Consider the following 20,161-nt stretch of genomic DNA (forward strand, 5'->3'; position numbering starts at 1 on the left):
ACGAACTTCCCGGCCATTTTCCGGCCAACTCAGGGATTGTTAGGATGAATTGATATCATGGTTGTGTTCCTGGTGTTGTGTAGATGTGATCTGGAGGTGGTGGTGGCCTGAGCATCCCTAGATCGTGTTCTCGGCGAGAAAGGGTGTTTTCCGGCGACCCCCCTGGAAAATTACAGTTTGGTACCTGAACTTTTGGGGACGATGCAGTTTGGTCCCTGAAGTTTCCAGAGTTTGCAAATTTAGGATTCCTGTTTACAAATTATTTAAAAATCATATTTCCTATTTCTTTTATTATAAAAATTCGTTTTTAATTTCTGAAAATTCCAAAAATTATTATTGTAATTCCGAAAATTATTTTTAATTCAAAAATAAATCTGAATTAATTAGTTAATTAATTTCAGTTAATTTTTAATTGATTAATTGGTCTATTAATTCGAAAATTAATTGATTAATTGATTTTATTAATTATTAATTGATTTTAATTAATTATTAAATTAGATTTAATTATTTAAAAATAATTTAAAAATTCCGAAAAATAGTTTCGAGCTTTAACATATTATTTTAAAGTATTTCCAAGGCTCGATAATTATTATAAAATTGTTTCGGAGCCAGAATTGGCCAACCGAACTCTGTTTATTACCCCGAAATTGATCCAACGACCCGTTTTAATTCCGAAAAATGTTTTAACAATCATTTTAAATACCTGAAAGCCTGTTTATGACCCGAGACTTATTTATAAATGATATATCATTGATTATGTGACGTGTTATGTGTTATATGTGACTTGTTGGTTGACTGTCGGTCTGTATATTCGATGTTTACTGGTTTATTGTGTAACTTTCAATCCGATAATCGGATTTGGGTGAAACGAAGGGTAGATAGAAGTATGTGTTGAATAGAATCCTATGAGTTAAATATTGATAGATGCTTATGATATGTGAGCAGAAGAAGCAAGACGTAGGAAAGGAAACAGGTAGCTGAGGAGTAAGACGATTGTGATTGGAAGCGAGTGCAGTGTAGTAAGCTAATACCAGGCAAGTGTTCTGAACTTTCTCGAGATATTATCGTGATTGATATTCCTGTTTTATATTGTAAGTGCTTTGAAGCACTAAACCCTAAATCTTGATTCTAGTTATTGATCTTGAGCTATAACCTGATTCTTTCTAGACCATTGATTGTTGTATACCCAAACACGAACCTCAAATATATGATACTACTCCACAAATACATACAAACTAAATATTAAACACTGAACCAGATTGCTTACACATTCAAACTTTTGTATTTTATGCTTTGAAAGACCAAATCCTTGAAACCCTGAAACATTGATTCATTGTTAGCCAATTCTTTCATTACCTAGCATCCAAACTTTGAAAATATTCCTGTTTTATATTGCAAGTGCTTTGAAGCACTGAACCCTAAACATGAATCCAGCTATTGATCTTGAGCCGTAAACCTGATTCTTTCTAGACCATTGATTGTTGTATACCCAGATATGAACCACAGATATACGATACTACTCCACAAATACATACAAACTAAATACCATACATTGAATCGAGTTACCTACATACTCAAACCATTGTATTTTATGCTTTGAAAGACCAAATCCTTGAAACCCTGAAACATTGATTCATTGTTATCCAATTCTTTCATTACCTAGCATCCAAACTTTGAAAATGCTCTTTTGATCCTTATGCAGATTAAAACCATTTCATTATGGAACGTCAAATGTTGTTAATGATTCTGGCTATTGTTTATTATTGCTTATTCTGTTATTATGTTAGAATTGGATTGTTTTTATAAAATTGTGGACCAGATTCGTGGTCAAACCATATAATGGTCAAGTTAGGCCAATATGTGCCTTGGATCCAGTAGTTAGAGTAGTGCTGTGTGCTTTGGTCGGGGTTAGTGCGTGACTGATCAGCAGCCTAACCTTGATTTTTAACATGAAAATATAATATCCAATTCTAAATCATAATCCATTGTTCACTTGATATCATAACCATGTTCATCTGATGATCATTATTCTCAGTTTTGTCATTGTGACTGGCTGAGCTAGTTAGCTCATTTGTGCGATATTGTTTCTGTTCTTTTCCAGTTAAGAAGGAACCGGTTGGTATCGAGGATCCCCAGTCCAGCGCGAGAGCTAGGGGTTCAGCTTGATTGAGCTGATCTATTAGGCTTCTTTTGGGATAATTTGAGTTTGTAAAAGTTTGTAATAATGTTTAGTACTCAGTTTTGAGTTGGAATATTTGGGATTTGAACGTTTTGTAATATAATAGAGTGTTTGGCTTGTGTGCATACTTTAACCTGTTGCGGTCCGTGGTGGTTGTTAAGTAGGGTCACTGCATATTATTATTATCTTTATTATTGTTATAAGCATGTTATAAATAAGGTGTGTGTGTGGACCCCAAACTTCTGACTCGGGTTTGGAGGGCGCCACAGTTGCAGTTGCAGATGAAGCAACAAAATCTGTGTCAAAGGAGAGGTGCAAGTTCTGATAAGAAGAGTTTCAGAAAATCTGAAGGCAAATGAGGGAAGTATGATAGAGGAGATTACAAAAATGTCAAATGCTACAACTGTGGTGAGAAAGGCCACATATCTCCTGATTGCAAGAAAATGAAGAGTGACAAAGGCAAGGCTCTTGTCACAAAGAAGAAAAGATGGACAAACACTTCAGATTCTGAAAGTGAGGAGAACTATGCCTTGATGGCAAATGCTAATAGCAGTTCTGAAGCTGCTGAGTTAAAGGTACCTCAAACTACTTATGCCTTTCATACTGATGATATTAATGAGTTGAGAAGATATCTTAAAACCATGTTCATTAGTTATAGAGATCAAACTTTAACATGTGAAAGATTAACTTCTGAAAATCTTGCTTGTAAAAAGAGGAATGATTATTTAGAAAAAGAGTTAGTCATGTTCCATCAAACTCAGAAAGATTGAGATGATGCTTTCTATGTTAGGGATGAAGTACTTAAAATGAATGAATCTCTAAAAACTGAGTTAGAAAAGGAAAGAGAGATTATCAGGACTTGGACTAACTCTGGCAGAACAACTCAGAATTTGTTATGTAGTGGAAACTGGAAAGAGGGCTTAGGTATGGAGATGATAAGAATGATAAAAGAACTGTAGAAATTAAGCCTATAGTTGTTAAACAAAAGCCAAAGGTAAAACCTGATAAGTTTTTAGCTGTAAAGTCTGATAATGAAAAATTAGAAGTTAAAGAGGAATTAACTTCAGACAAACTAAAACAGGAAAAGCCAACTGAAGTAAACGTAGGCTTAATGACAAAGAAACAGCTTAAGCATAAGCTTAAAGATGTTAAGAATGTAAACAAGGTAAAGTCACCTAGGAAAAATAGGAATGAAAAGGAAGGTGTGAATAAAAGCAATGATTATAAGCATATTCCTAATGTTCCTAGAAAAACATGTCACAGCTGTGGAAGTTCTAACCATCTGGCTTCTTTTTGCAGGAAAAATAAGAACATAAACTCCTTACCTTCAAAGCCAGGAGTTAAGAGTCAGTCTGTTAGATATAGGCCACAAAATCCTTGTTTTCATTGTGGTAGTTTATGGCATTCCATTTATACTTGTAAGGAATATCATAGTTTGTACTATGATTATTATCAAATAAAACCTTCTTTAAAGAAAGTTAGCATTGTTCCTTCTAGTGTAACTTCTGATACAAAGTCTGATAGTGTAAATATTGATAAGAAAAATGTTAACATAAATTCTGATGCTAAATCCGCTGCAAATGTTAACAAACTTAATAAGGCCAAAGGATCCAAGCAAGTCTGGGTCCTTAAAACTAATCATTAGTGGTCTTTGTGATTGCAGGGCAACAGGAAAAACATCCTAGTTCTGGACAGTGAATGCTCAGGACATATGACTGGAAATAAAACCATACTATCAGACTTTGTGGAGAAGGTTGGCCCAAGTATTTCTTATGGAGATGGAAATATTGGAAAAACACTGGGATATGGCAATATCAATCTTGGGAATGCCATCATTGAGAAAGTAGCTCTGGTCTCAGGACTTAAACACAATCTGCTGAGTGTTAGTGAAATCTGTGACAGAGGTTATCATGTGGATTTCTTTGAAGAACACTGTAAAGTTGTAAGAAAATCTACAGGCAAAGTTGTTTTGAAAGGATACAGGCATGGTAACATTTATGAAGCCAAGCTTTCAACAAGTACTGATGGTTCTGCAATCTGTCTGTTAAGTAGAGCATCAATTGAAGAAAGCTGGAATTGGAACACAAAACTCTCTCATTTAAATTTCAACAATATAAATGAACTAGTCAAGAAAGATCTTGTGAGAGGACTGCCCAAATCAGTATTTGCTCCTGATGGCCTTTATGATTCATGTAAGAAGGCAAAACAAAGAAAATCTTCATTCAAGAGCAAGACTGAGTCATCAATTCTTGAGCCTTATCACCTACTACATGTTGATCTATTTGGTCCAGTTAATATCATGTCTATTGCAAAGAAGAAATATGCTATGGTCATAGTGGATGAGTTCACCAGATACACATGGGTGTATTTCTTGCACACAAAAAGTGAAACTGCATCTATCTTGATTGATCATGTCAAGCAACTGGATAAATTGGTCAAAGATTCTGTGAAGATCATAAGAAGTGATAATGGCACTGAGTTAAAGAATTTGATCATGGAAGAGTTCTGCAAAGACCATGGAATCAAGCAGGAATTTTCTGCTCCTGGAACTCCACAACAAAATGGAGTTGTTGAAAGAAAGAATATAACTCTTATTGAAGCTGCACGAACTATGCTTGATAAAGCAAAGCTACCAACCTATTTTTGGGCTGAAGCTGTGTAGACTGCTTGTTTCACTCAGAATGCAACACTCATTAACAAGCATGGAAAGACACCATATGAAATGGTGAAGAAAAAGAAGCCAAATCTAAAGTATTTTCATGTATTTGGATGCAAGTGTTTTGTTCTTAAGACTCATCCTGAATAACTATCCAAATTTGATTTAAAAGCTGATGAAGGAATTTTTGTTGGATATCCACTTTCCACAAAAGCCTTCAGAGTCTACAATTTAAGAATAAGGGTTGTCATGGAATCTATCAATGTCTCCTTTGATGATAAGAAGATTACTAGACTTGAAGATTTCAATGAACATGATCAGCTGAGATTTGAAAATGAAAATTTAATTTCTGACACTATAAATCCTGACAGTCTAAATGTTAGGTCACACACACACTGTAGAGGGGGTGAATACAGTGTATAGTACACTCAAATCGAACTTTAAGAACTTAAGTAACAGAAAACAAACTTTATTAAAACAATAAACTCTGTTACCAGGTTTGGAACTGTTACCTCTCAGTGATGAACAAATATCACGAGAGCTGCTAGGGTTACAATGAATAATATTCTCTAATAATGATAACACTTATAGTGTAAACCCTATGTCTGTGTTTATATACTACACAGTTACAAGATAATCGCTAATTGATATGGAATATAATTCTGCTTCCTAAAATATATCAATCAGATATCTTTTCTTCCAAGTATTCCATTCTTTACAGAATTCCTTCTTCATGCATATCTCTTCTTATGTTTATCTTGATCTTCTTTCCTTTAATCAGCTACTGTCCTTATCTGATCGGCCTTCAGCACTTAAGTTCTGATATCTATCTTCTGATGATTATCTCCTGATAATATAAGTACTGATATCCTTAAGTCCTGACTTCCAGTATAAGTACTGATCAACAGTTAAGTACTGATTTATCCTGTTCAAGTAAGATCTGAAAGCTAAACATAAAACATATTAGCCATGACATTATCAAATATATCTAACAATCTCCCCCAACTTGTAAATTAACATAATATACAAGTTTAACAGATATTTGATGATGTCAAAAACATTAAGTACAAATGCATGAGAATTAGACTAGATAACTACAACTTATAGTCCTTAAAGCTTTTACCAATTTCAACTTCTGATAACAACTTCAGTCTGTATAAATATCAGAATTTAAGCAGTTGTAGATCTTCGACTTGGCTTCATCATTTTCTGATCTCTCTGATGTCAGGATTTGTTCTGAGATAGTTCTTCAACAAACATTTCTCAGCATATCTGAGTTCATCAATCATTCTCCTTTTGACATCTTTAAGCTCTGCAGTATCTTCACCAGTTTGAAAGATTGCAGCTCTGAGATCATTGATCTTTGCTTTTCTCAACTCCTGATCTAGTCTTATGACATAAGCTTTGTCAGACTCTAGATTGAATTTAAGTTCCTTAATACCAAGATATGTTCTGATCTGTGCAGTATTAGGCTTCATATCAACAATATCACCATTGTGATCTCTGTACTTTGGAACATATATGCTGTCAGACTTAACAGAATAAAGCCTTTTCTGTCTCTGAATCTGTTCTTTTAAGTAGTTTGCAGCAGTCCCTGTTATTCTGTCATCCACTTGAAGTAAGAAAAGTACATGCTCCAATTCTTCAAAATACTTCAATGGAATGGCATTTTGTCTTATATGATAAACCCTACCATCTGTCATGAAATACAACATGATGTATTCTTTCAAGTAGGTATGGTAAACCATCTGTACAGATTCCAGTTGATTCAATCTCTCAGGAGTTGCTCCAATACCTAGTTCACTCAAGGAAGTTGGATCATTGGTAGTGTTGTGTACTCTTCTTTCATCAGCACTTCCCAATCCAGTTTTATCTCTAGCTTCCTTTCCAGTAACTACTCTTGCTTCAAAACCACTTGCAGTAGTCTTCAAAGATTGAGTCTGTTTTGCTTTAGTGAATCCTGGTAGGAGTGTCTTTGATCTATTTTCTGATATCAAGTTAACTTGAGCTATGTCAGAGGTTACTTGCTTCTTCTGAATATCAGAACTTACAATTTCTTGACTTTGAACAACTTGAGCCATGTCAGAGGTTGTTTTAAGAACTTTTCTTGAAGTCAGAGCAAGATCATCCTTTTCATCAGTAATTTCTTCTTCCTCAGGAGGTACATAAACCTTGATAGGTTCACCAACCTTTTCTTTACCCTTGGATCTTGGATCTATCTGTGGTTGTGATCTAGCCAATATTGCTTCAGTATGTGTCCTTTCTTTGATCACAATGCCTTTGAGTTTTGGAAGTGATTTTTTACCAGAAGCTTCAGATTTAGATGTGACTTTCTCTGATTTAAGTCTGGCTTCTTCTTCCTTTAAACTTTCCAAGTCCATTCCTGGATTTTCTTGAAGAAATAACTGTCTTGACATTTCCTCATCAAGATCTAGAAGTTCATCAGAACTTATCCTTTTACCAACAGCAGAACTTATTCTTTTCCCAGTATCAGAACTTGTCCTGTGACTAGCTTGTCTTGATGTAAACCTTCTACCTTGACTATGACCGCTACCCATTCCAGAGTATCCTTGATCATCATTTCCATCATCCTTTCCTTGCAGTGTCTTGTTAGTTTTGCATTTGGACTAAATTACCTTCTCCTCCTTTTTGGCATCAGCAGGTAGTAAAAGAGAGATAAGTAATTCCACTGAGGATTGGAGTTCAGTAAGTTGCGATTGCTGAGAAGCTTGATTTGTCAGAATTTCATCAATCTGAGCTTGTTGTTTCTCATGATTTTTCTCAATATAAGCAATCATGTCAATGGTAGGTTGAAAGAACTTTTTTTATCAATTTTCCAAACTTGTTCCTGTTTGATAAAGTTCTCCTGAATATTGTGTAGCTCTGCATGAGTAGTTGAATGAAGAACTTGTAGATGTTTAGTACTCAATGCAGTGACTCTAAGCTGGGTTTTAAAATCATCAGAATTTAACATTTCATCAGCTTTAGTCAAGTGCTCAGCAAGATGTTTTTCAGTTGGAACACATGAAACTGAGTTCCATTCCTTAGTCCACTCCTGACCTGCAGGAGTTTCACTCCAAGGTACTGGTGCTTCCCCGGTAACAAAATTCTTTACCAGTTCAGACTTAGGAAGAGTCTTTTGAGGAGTATGTCCTGAAGGACCTGCTTCATCAGCATCTACAGTTGGAGCAGCATCACCAGTATCTCCAGCATTTGCAGCATCAGAACTTAAAGAATCAGTATCTTCTGATAAGACAACAGTGTGAGTAGCAATGGAGGCTTCATCATCCTCTAATTGCTGATCTGATACTAAGTTCTGATCAACAGGCATATCCTGATGCTCACCTAAAGTCTGATCATCAGCATCTTGATGCAGAGAAGGTGTTGTTGATAACTCTGGAGTTTGAACAGCATCAGTAACAGGTGTTGTGGAAGGATTATTTGCTGTTGGAGCTTCTAAGAGAAATACTTCAGACACAACCAAGTGTTGAACATCAATATCAGCACTTGTGCCTGGATCAACAAGAGACACATATGGTGAGTTAGCCTTGTTAGATACAGCTTCTTGAGATGGAGTTGATGGAGAAGAAGTGACTGGAGCAAATTCCTTGTCTTGTGAGATCAGAGATTCCTGATCCCCTTCCTTAGCTACTTCCTCTTCATCATCTGAAACTGGCCTTTGTGCCCTCTGTTTCTTGTACTTCCTTGTTGATTTGGATTCCTTGGGAGTTTCAGGAACTGTCATTCGTCTAAGCCTCTTGAGAAGCCTAGAACCCCCAATTTCAGAATCCTTCTGAGAAATCTCTTTCTCAGCTTCAGTTACAATAGGTTCTCTAGTAGGAATCGGTTCCTCAGAATCAGATTCATCTCTCAATGCAATCCTCCTTCTCTTTTGAGGTGTTTGAGGAACATTCTTTATCCTCTTTGGCTTGGAAGATGAAGATTTCACAGTAGGTGCTGAAGATGAAGGTTGAGCAGTCTATGAAGTGGAGAGATAGGATTTGAGATATGTTCTGAGGGTAGGTTGAGTAGAATGAGAGGTAGGTACTGAGGTTGATGGATTTTGGGTGTTTGGAGTTGGTTGGACATCAGAGTAAACAGATCTATAAGTATCAGGAACCGCATTTACTAGGATCTTTTTTACAGACTGAGGAATCTGTAATGGTCTAACCACTTTTTTCTTAGTATCATCATTTACCAGGTCATTAAAGTATCATTTTGCAACCTTAAAAGGTGGGGTTTGGGTGCTGAGTAAATGAGGTTCATCAGTACAATAAGTGTAAAGAAGTTGACAGAATCTAGCAAAATAAACAACATCTCGATCCTCTGTCATCCTATCCCCAATAAAACCAATTAAAGCAGTTGTAAAATCAAAATAAGTTTGGTTGATAATTGCATACCCGATGTGCTGACTCATAATTGGAATAGCATCAAAATTCGAACATTTGTTCCCAAAAGCTTTGGTGATGCAATCAAAGAAGAAACTCCATTCTCTTATGATATTAGCCCGTTTCAACTGTCCAAGTTTCGTCAGACTCTTTTCATATCCCAATTCAGCAATTAACTCCCGAAGGGCTGAGTCCTCTAGAATTGAGAAAGTACAATCTTCTGGAAGATGTAAAGCCCTGCATACTGTACCAGAAGTGACTACAAAGGATGAGTCACCCACTTGGAAGATAATACTGGGAGTTCCACGTTGACCACCATCATCAAAAAGTCCAGTCTTCCAAAACCTCAGAACTTGTTGGCTTGAAAAGAATTCAGGCTGTGTTAATGCATACCCAACCTCACTATGTGCAAGAAGATCTTGCACAAAGTGCAATTCAGATGGAGCTTCAGTGTGATCAAGAACTGCAGCATAGTTGTTGGGGATAAACTTAGCTCCATCAATGATTAAATCCTTTGGTGCCATGTGAAAAAAAAATTGAGATTCAAGTATGCCTGTTTGGTGTTTGATATAATGTCTGTATGAAAAACCAACGTGAAAAATAAAGAGAAAGAGAGTAAAAGTAAGGAGAGAGATAAAATATGAAGAAAATAAAAGATTAAAGAAATCTTCTCTCTGTTGTACTTATACTCTGAAAAAAAATGTTACCGTTGGACACCTGTCAGATATGCAGTAATAACGGACATTTACTGGGCTCGAGAAAACAGGAATCATTACTTACCCATTTGCCTAGTTTCAAGGAAAAACCGTTCCATTTATCAAGAGAAACAGTTTTAATTCAAAATTTAAACCGTTATCACTGATTGAAATATTTTTCATTGCATCATTAATATTCTGAAAATACATCACATGAAAATGACCAAGATAAATTAGATAAGTAAGTGCTGAAAACGAATCAGAACTTAATATAAAACAAAATTTATATGGTCATCAGAATATCAATCAGGATTTATCAACACAAGATAAAATAACTCAGAGACAAAATCTTGAAGTAAAAACAACTTTCATTAATATATCAAGACAATACATTTATGAAATGGAAATTACATCAATACTTATACAAGATTTTCCCTAAGCTTCTAAACCGAACATCAACAGCCTTAGTCCTAGCTAAGAAGCCTGACAAAGCTGATGATGAAGAAAACAGGAAGAAGACAAGATTAAATCATTTCTTCTTCTTCCTACTCTCGACAAACAGAATGGCGAGTCTGATGATTCGCTCTTGCTAGCGGAGAGCTGCCAACCTTTCCTCCTCCAATCGCTCCAGATGGCGATGGTAGTCCATATAGAAGAACAGGAGGTGTGTCAGTACCTCCTGTGGGACAGAGTCCCATATCTCCTCAGGAATGGCTGTGACATGCCATTCCTGCTGCCAATCGGCACAGCTTAGCTCCATATTGAAGTTTTGGTAGTTCAAAAACATGTTATATCTAACCATTGTGTTTTTGAAAGAAGAAGTATGAAGATAAGTGTGTGAGAAGAATTTGATGGAAAGACTGATGTGAAGTGGCTGCTTATATAGGCAAGAGAATGCCAGGAGACGCAAAGAAATTGAATGCTGACAGGTAGAATTAATTCTACCTCGTCTCCCTAGACTTTGAAAAAGAATAACATTCATTGGAAAGAGGAAACATGGTTTAAAGCGCACAAGAAACAAGTAACATTGGACTGTTCAGGTACAAATACCATTAACCCTAATTATAGTGACTATTAATCTTCCACTTCAACATATTCAATTATTAACTGAGACTGTTATCAAATTTTATTCACAGATAAGTCAAGTAAAACATTAGACTGTAATATCAGAACTTAGACTTATATCAGAACATAACAGTCATCGGAACATAATTTCTTAACTCGAAAAAGGAATGCCCATCTTAGTAAATCCTCATACAAGTTCTGAGTTATAGACTTCAAAACTTAATCATTAGAACGTGTAACTAGAACTTGTCCTCAGAATTTGTGCAAAGTGACACAGTGACTGTTTATCTAAAATAACATAGACCGCCACAGTAATTTTCATCATTCATATGGAGTGATTAGTGTGTGCATTAAGCTAAATAACAGACAAAGAGTAAAGTCTGAGTCACTTCAGTACATCTTAGAAATAAGGCATAACTAAAATTTTGCTAAAGAGCTGTCATTGTCCTGAAACCTACTGATGAATGAGTTCATGCTTGAGTCCACCTCAACTGTTTTGTGCTAATTTTATGCATCTTTTGAAATTCTATTTACAGTGGCTTCTCACTGTAAGTGAGTCACGACTGTTTATCAGAATTTATGCTATTATCAGAGTATTTCTCCAGTAATCATAGAGTGTGAAAAGTCACCAAGAAAATATTTTGCTTTTCTAATGCATATTTACTTAATACCAGCAATGCACTTGGGTCGTCCCTTTCACATTTTTACTCTAGATCTCATAGGAGTACCTGATTTTATTCTTTGATCTTTTTGCTTTTTCTTTTGATAAGTGAGGTTTATCAGCACTTAGTACATTCAACAGTTTTACTAGTATCAGAACTTAACAGATGAGTAGCATTATTCTAATTTGTGACTTAGTAATAAGATATACAAAGTAAACTTAACTAAGCTCAATTATCAGAATTTGCTAGTGTCATAAGATTTCCACTGAAATAATTACTTCTTACATGGAATCATTTGTTTATTGAAGACTACTAGATCAGTATCTAGCACAGTTATCCTCATAGGATTGAATAGGTACTTGAACAGACATATCACCTATCAGAGTTTAGAAATATATATCAGACAACAGTCAGTACTTAAAGAAATTTATCAATTAAGCACAGAATACACAATGAGATTAATTCTGTAAATACTGAGCATAAAGTCTGATAACACAGAACAAGACTAAGCAGATTTAGAGAAAGAACCTGAAACCATTCCAAGTTCATTTACCAATCTTTTAAAAGTAGCTTCACACAGTGGTTTTGTGAAGATATCTGCTAGTTGTTGATCTGTGGGAACAAAATGCAATTCCACTGTACCTTCATCCACATGTTCTCTGATGAAGTGGTACCTGATGCTGATGTGCTTTGTCATAGAGTGTTGAACTGGATTACCTGTCATAGTAATAGCACTTTGATTATCACAGTAAATAGGGATTTTGAAATATGTTAACCCATAATCCAGTAACTGATTCTTCATCCAAAGAATCTGTGCACAACAGCTTCCTGCAGCAATATACTCTGCTTCTGCAGTTGATGTGGAAATTGACTTTTGTTTCTTGCTGTACGAAGAAACCAATCTGCCTCCAAGAAATTGACAGCTTCCACTTGTGCTTTTCCTGTCAATTTTGCAACCTGCAAAATCTGCATCTGAGTAACCTATTAGATTAAAATCTGATTCTCTAGGATACCATAATCCCAGAGCAGCTGTTCCTTTAAGATACTTAAAGATTCTTTTTACAGCTGTTAAGTGAGGTTCTCTTGAATCTGCTTGAAATCTTGCACAAAGACAGGTAGCATACATGATATCAGGTCTACTAGCAGTTAGATAGAGTAGAGAGCCAATCATACCTCTGTAGTCAGTAATATCTACTGATTTACCGGTATCCTTATCCAGTTTTGTTGCAGTGGCCATTGGAGTGGATGCACTTGAACAATCTTGCATTCCAAATTTCTTCAGCAAGTTTCTGGTGTACTTGGTTTGACAAATAAAAGTGCCTTCCTCATTCTGCTTGACTTGAAGGCCCAGAAAATAGCTAAGTTCCCCCATCATACTCATCTGATATCTTGACTGCATTAGTTTGGCAAACTTCTTGCAAAGTTTGTCATTTGTAGATCCAAAAATGATATCATCAACATAAATCTGGACCAGAAGTAAGTCCTTTCCATGGTTGAGGTAGAACAGTGTTTTGTCTATTGTCCCTCTGTTGAATCCACTTTCCAGAAGAAACTGAGCTAAAGTCTCATACCATGCTCTAGGAGCTTGCTTAAGTCCATAAAGTGCTTTATCAAGCCTGTAGATATAATCTGGATGTTTGGTATCTACAAAACTTGGAGGTTGTTCAACATATACCTCCTCCTCCAATTCTCCATTGAGAAAAGCACTTTTCACATCCATTTGAAAGACAGTAAACTTTTTGTGAGCAGCATAAGCCAAGAATATCCTTATGGCTTCTAACCTAGCAACTGGTGCAAATGTTTCATCATAATCAATTCCCTCCTGTTGAGAATATCCTTTTGCAACCAGCCTTGCCTTATTCCTTGTAATTATGCCATCACTATCAGTTTTGTTTCTGAATACCCACTTTGTACCAACAACAGATCTATTCTTTGGTCTTGGCACTAGGGTCCAGACTTTGTTTCTTTCAAATTCATTCAACTCTTCCTGCATTGCTTGCACCCAATCAGCATCTTGAAGAGCTTCTTCCACTTTCTTTGGCTCAGTCTGAGAGAGAAAAGAATTGTAAAGACATTCATTTGAAGTACCTATTCTAGTTCTGACACCTGCATCAGGATTTCCAATTATCAAATCAGGTGTATGTGATTTTGTCCACTTCCTTGCAGATGGAAGGTTTTCTCTAGAACTGGATGCTCCCCTATGATCCATGCTATCTTCATTTTCATTTTCTGATGCTCCCCCTGAAACTATGCTCTCTGAGTTGGAGTCTTCAGTATTTAAATTTTCAGTACTATCAGAACTTGGCTTATCAGGACTTGACGAATCAGAATTTGAAGAGCCAGATGTATGTTCTGATGTTTCTTGAGCTGTGGTAGGATCTTGAGTATGCTCCCCCTACATCGGTGCATCTTCCCTTGGCGTAGCCACCACAGTTTCAATAACATCAGAGTTTATTCCATCAGAGTTTACAGTATCAGGACTTAGACTTTCAGGATTTTCAGTATCAGAATTTGAGTCTTCATTTTCAAATCTCAGCTGATCATGGTCAATGAAATCTTCAAGACCAGTAATCTTCTTGTCATCAAAAGAGACATTGATAGATTCCATGACTACTTTTGTTCTCAAATTATAGACTCTGAAGGCTTTTGTGGAAAGTGGATATCCAACAAAGATTCCTTCATCAGCTTTTAGATCAAACTTTGATAGCTGTTCAGTGTGAGTCTTGAGAACAAAACACTTGCATCCAAATACATGAAAGTATTTCAGATTTGGCTTCTTTTTCTTCACCATCTCATATGGTGTTTTTCCATGCTTGTTAATGAGTGTTGCATTTTGAGTAAAACAAGCAGTCTGCACAGCTTCAGCCCAGAAATAGGTTGGAAGCTTTGCTTCTTCAAGCATTGTACGTGCAGCTTCAATGAGAGTTCTATTCTTCCTTTCAACAACTCCATTTTGCTGCGGAGTTCCAGGAGCAGAAAATTCCTGCTTTATTCCATGGCTTTTGCAGAACTCTTCCATTATCAAATTCTTGAACTCAGTGCCATTATCACTCCTTAAAACTTTCACAGAATCTTTGACCATTTTATCCAGATGTTTGACATGATCAATCAAGATTGATGCAGTTTCACTTTTTGTATGCAAGAAATACACCCATGTGTATCTGGTGAACTCATCCACTATGACCAACGCATACTTCTTCTTTGCAATAGACATGACATTTACTGGACCAAATAGATCAACATGTAGTAGATGATAAGGCTCAAGAATTGATGATTCAGTCTTGCTCTTGAATGAAGATTTTCTTTGTTTGGCTTTCTGACATGAATCACAAAGACCATCAGGAGCAAATACTGTGTTTGGCAATCCTCTCACAAGATCTTTCTTGACCAGTTCATTTATATTGTTGAAATTTAAATGAGAGAGTTTCTTATGCCAATTCCAGCTTTCTTCAATTGATGCTCTACTCATCAGACAGATTGCAGAACCATCAGTACTTGTTGAAAGCTGAGCTTCATAAATGTTACCACGCCTGTATCCTTTCAGAACAACTTTGCCTTTAGATTTACTCACAATTTCACAGTGTTCTTCAAAGAAATCAACATGATAACCTCTGTCACAGATTTGACTTATACTCAGTAGGTTGTGTTTAAGTCCTGAGACAAGAGCTACTTGTTTAATTATGACATTTCCAAGATTGATATTGCCATATCCCAATGTTTTTCCAATATTGCCATCTCCATAAGAAACACTTGGGCCAGCTTTCTCCACAAAGTCTGATAGCAGGGCCTTATTTCCAGTCATATGTCCTGAACATCCACTGTCCAGAACTAGAATATTTTTCCTGTTGCCCTGCAATCACAAAGACCACTAATTATTAGTTTTAAGGACCCGGACTTGCTTGGATCCTTTGGCCTTATTAAGTTTGTTAACATTTGCAGCGGATTTAGCATAAGAGTTTATGTTAACATTTTTCTTATCAGAACTTACACTATCAGACTTTGAATCAGAATTTACACTAGAAGGAACAATGGAAACTTTCTTCAAAGAAGGTTTTATTTGATAATAATCATAGTACAAGCTATGATATTCCTTACAAGTATAAATGGAATGCCATAAACTACCACAATGAAAACAAGGATTTTGTGGTTTGTATCTAACAGACTGACTCTTAACTCCTGACTTTGAAGGTAAGGAGTTAATATTCTTATTCTTCCTGCAAAAAAAAGCCAGATGGTTAGAACTTCCACATTTATGACATGTTTTCCTAGAAGCATCAGGAACAGGTTTATAATTATTGCTTTTATTCACACCTTCCTTTCCATTCCTATTTTTCCTAGGTGATTTTACCTTGTTTGCATTCTTAACATCTTTCAGCTTATACTTAAGCTGCTTCTTTGTCATTAAGCCTATGTTCACTTCAGCTGTCTTTTCCTGTTTTAGTTTGTCAGAAGTTAATTTCTTTGTAACTTCTGATTTTTCATTTTCAGACTTTACAGTTACAAACTTAACAGGTTTTAACTTTGGCTTTTGCTTATCAACAGACTTAATTTCTTCAGTTCCTTTATCATTCTTATCTTCTCCATAACCTAAGCCCTCTTTCCAGTTTCCACTACTTAGCAAATTTTGAGTTGTTTTGCCAGAGTTAGTCCAAGTCCTGATAATCTCTCTTTCCTTTTCTAACTCAGTTTTTAGAGATTCATTTATTTTTAGCACTTCATTCCTAACATAAAAAGCATCATCTCTATCCTTCTGATTTTGATGGAACATGACTAACTCTTTTTCTAAGAAATCATTTCTGTTCTTAAATGCAAGATTTTCAGAAGTTAATCTTTCACATGTTAAAGTTTGATCTCTATAACTAACAAACATGGTTTTAAGATATCTTCTCAACTCATTAATATCATCAGTATGAAAAGCATAAGTAGTCTGAGGTACCTTTATTTCAGCAGCTTCAGAACTGCTCTCAGCACTTTCTTTATCAGCATTTGCCATCAATGCATAGTTTTCCTCACTTTCAGAGTCTGAGGTGTCTGTCCAGCTTTTCTGCTTTGTGACAAGAGCCTTGCCTTTGTCACCCTTTACCTTCTTACAATCAGGAGATATGTGGCCTTTCTCACCACAGTTATAGCATTTAACATTGGTGTAATCTCCTCTGTCAGACTTTCCTCCTCTGCCTTCAGATCTTCTGAAATTCTTCTTATCAGAACTTATGCCTTTCCTGGAAAACTTCTTTCCCTTCCTGAACTTCCTGTATGCAATCTTTATGATTCCTTTCACCATAAGAGCACACAGCTTCATCATCTCCTCATCAGCATCAGTCTCAGGCAAGCTTTCAGAATCTGAGTCATCATCACTCTCAGAACTTGATGACTCAGTACCAGACTTTATGAAAAGAGCTTTACCCTTGTCTTTCTTTGAGGAAGCTGCTTTGGGGAATTCTTCTTCAGCCTTAAGAGCAACTGTCCTTGACTTTCCTCCTTTCATCTTGCTTCTTTGTTCCATCTCCAGCTCATGAGTCTTGAGCATTCCATAGATTTCGTCAAGAGTTGTTTCATCAAGATTATAGTTGTCTCTTATTGTCGTTGCCTTCAAATCCCAGCATTCAGGAAGAGCTAACAGGAACTTAAGGTTTGAATCTTCAAGATAATACTCTTTATCAACCAATGACAAATCATTCAAAAGTTTGACAAATCTATCATATAAATCATTCAATGACTCATTAGTCTTTGAGTCAAAGTGTTCATACTCTTGAGTGAGTATTGTCTTCCTGTTCTTCTTAATTGTATCAGTTCCCTGACACCTTGTTTCCAGAGCGTCCCATATCTCCTTAGCAGTCTTGCAGTTGATTACCCTGTTTGACATTACATTATCAATGGCACTATGCAGTAAGTGTCGTACCTTAGCATCCTTAGCAATTGATGCTATGTCTTCAGCAGTATAATCACTCTTCTCCTTTGGTACGGTCTTTGCTGCTTCACCTGCAACTGCAACAGTGAGCTTGGTTGGTTTGTGAGGGCCTTCCTTGATTCTATCAAGGTATTCTGGATCTGTTGCTTCCAGGAACATGGTCATCCTTACCTTCCATATGGGATATTCAGATGGTCTCAGTATGCGAATTCTGATGGTCTCATACCGACTCTGAATTTGTGTCTTTGGTGGTTCCTCAGTTTTGGTAGGCTTAGTTGGAGTTTCTGTGTCTGACATGATTGTGTTTGGATCTTTAACTGTATGTATGTTAACAGATAGGCTCTGATACCAATTGTTAGGTCACACACACACTGTAGAGGGGGTGAATACAGTGTATAGTACACTCAAATCGAACTTTAAGAACTTAAGTAACAGAAAACAAACTTTATTGAAACAATAAACTCTGTTACAGTATGGAACTGTTACCTCTCAGTGATGAACAAATATCACGAGAGCTGCTAGGGTTACAATGAATAATCTTCTCTAATAATGATAACACTTATAATGTAAACCCTATGTCTGTGTTTATATACTACACAGTTACAAGATAATCGCTAATTGATATGGAATATAATTCTGCTTCCTAAAATATATCAATCAGATATCTTTTCTTCCAAGTATTCCATTCTTTATAGAATTCCTTCTTCATGCATATCTCTTCTTATGTTTATCTTGATCTTCTTTCCTTTAATCAGCTACTGTCCTTATCTGATCGGCCTTTAGCACTTAAGTTCTGATATCTATCTTCTGATGATTATCTCCTGATAACATAAGTACTGATATCCTTAAGTCCTGACTTCCAGTATAAGTACTGATCAACAGTTAAGTACTGATTTATCCTGTTCAAGTAAGATCTGAAAGCTAAACATAAAATATATTAGCCATGACATTATCAAATATATCTAACATTAAATCCTGACAGTCTAAATCCTGACAGTCTAAATTCTGATACTGCAAACTCTGATAGATTAAACTCTGATGTTATTGAAACTGTGGTGACTACGCCAAAGGAAGATGCACCTATGCAGGGGGAGCATACTGAAGATACAACCACATCTCAAGAAATATCAGAACCTATAACTAGCTATTCAAGTTCTGATTCATCAAGTTCTGATGAGCTAAGTTCTGATAAGTCTGGAAACTCAAATTCTGAAGGATCCAACTCAGAGAGCATAGTTTCAGGGGGAGCATCAGAAAATATTGATGAAGATAGCATGGATCATGGGGGAGCATCCAATTATAGAGAAAACCTTCCATTTGCAAGGAAGTGGACTAAATCACATACACCTGTCATAATAATTGGAAATCCTAATGCAGGTGTCAGAACTAGAACAGCTACATCAAATGAATGTCTTTATAATTCTTTTCTTTCTCAGACTGAATTAAAGAAAGTGGAAGAAGCTCTTCAAGATGCTGATTGGGTGCAAGCAATGCAGGAAGAGTTAAATGAATTTGAAAGAAATAAAGCCTGGATCCTAGTGCCAAGACCAAAGAATAGATCTTTTGTTGGTATAAAGTGGGTGTTCAGAAACAAAACTGATAGTGATGGCATAATTACAAGGAATAAAGCAAGGCTGGTTGCAAAAGGATATTCTCAACATGAGGGAATTGATTATGATGAAACATTTGCACCAGTTGCTAGATTTGAAGCCATAAGGATATTTTTGGCTTATGCTGCTCACAAAAAGTCTACTGTCTTTCAAATGGATGTGAAAAGTGCTTTTCTTAAAGGAGAATTGGAAGAGGAAGTATATGTTGAACAACCTCCAGACTTTGTAGATTCAAAACTTCCAAATTATGTCTACAGGCTTGATAAAGCACTTTATGGCCTTAAGCAAGCTCCAAAAACATGGTATGAGACTTTAGCTCAGTTTCTTCTGGAAAGTGGATTTAACAGAGGAACTATTGACAAAACACTGTTCTACCTCAACCATGGAAAGGACTTACTTTTGATGCAAATATATGTTGATGATATCATTTTTGGTTCTATAAATGACAGACTTTGCAAAAAGTTTGCCAAACTGATGCAGTCAAGATTTCAAATAAGTATGATGGGGGAACTTAGCTATTTTCTGGGCCTTCAAGTCAAGCAGAATGAAGAAGGCACTTTTATTTGTCAATCCAAGTACCCCAGAAATTTGCTGAAGAAATTTGGAATGCAAGATTGTTCAAGTGCATCCACTCTCATGACCACTGCAACAAAATTGGATAAGGATACTGGTACATCAGTAGATATTACTGATTACAGAGGTATGATTGGCTCACTACTCTATCTAACTGCAAGTAGACCTGATATCATGTATGCTACCTGTCTTTGTGCAAGATTTCAAGCAGATCCAAGAGAACCTCACTTAACAGCTGTAAAAAGAATTTTCAAGTACCTTAAGGGTACAGCTGATCTGGGATTGTGGTATCCCAGAGAATCATATTTTAAGCTAATAGGTTACTCAGATGCAGATTTTGCAGGATGCAAAATTGACAGGAAAAGCACCAGTGGAAGCTACCAATTTCTTGGAGGCAGATTAGTTTCTTGGTTTAGCAAGAAACA

The sequence above is a fragment of the Apium graveolens genome, chromosome 3 (genome assembly GCF_009905375.1).
Source record: "Apium graveolens cultivar Ventura chromosome 3, ASM990537v1, whole genome shotgun sequence".
Taxonomy (NCBI): Eukaryota; Viridiplantae; Streptophyta; class Magnoliopsida; order Apiales; family Apiaceae; genus Apium; species Apium graveolens.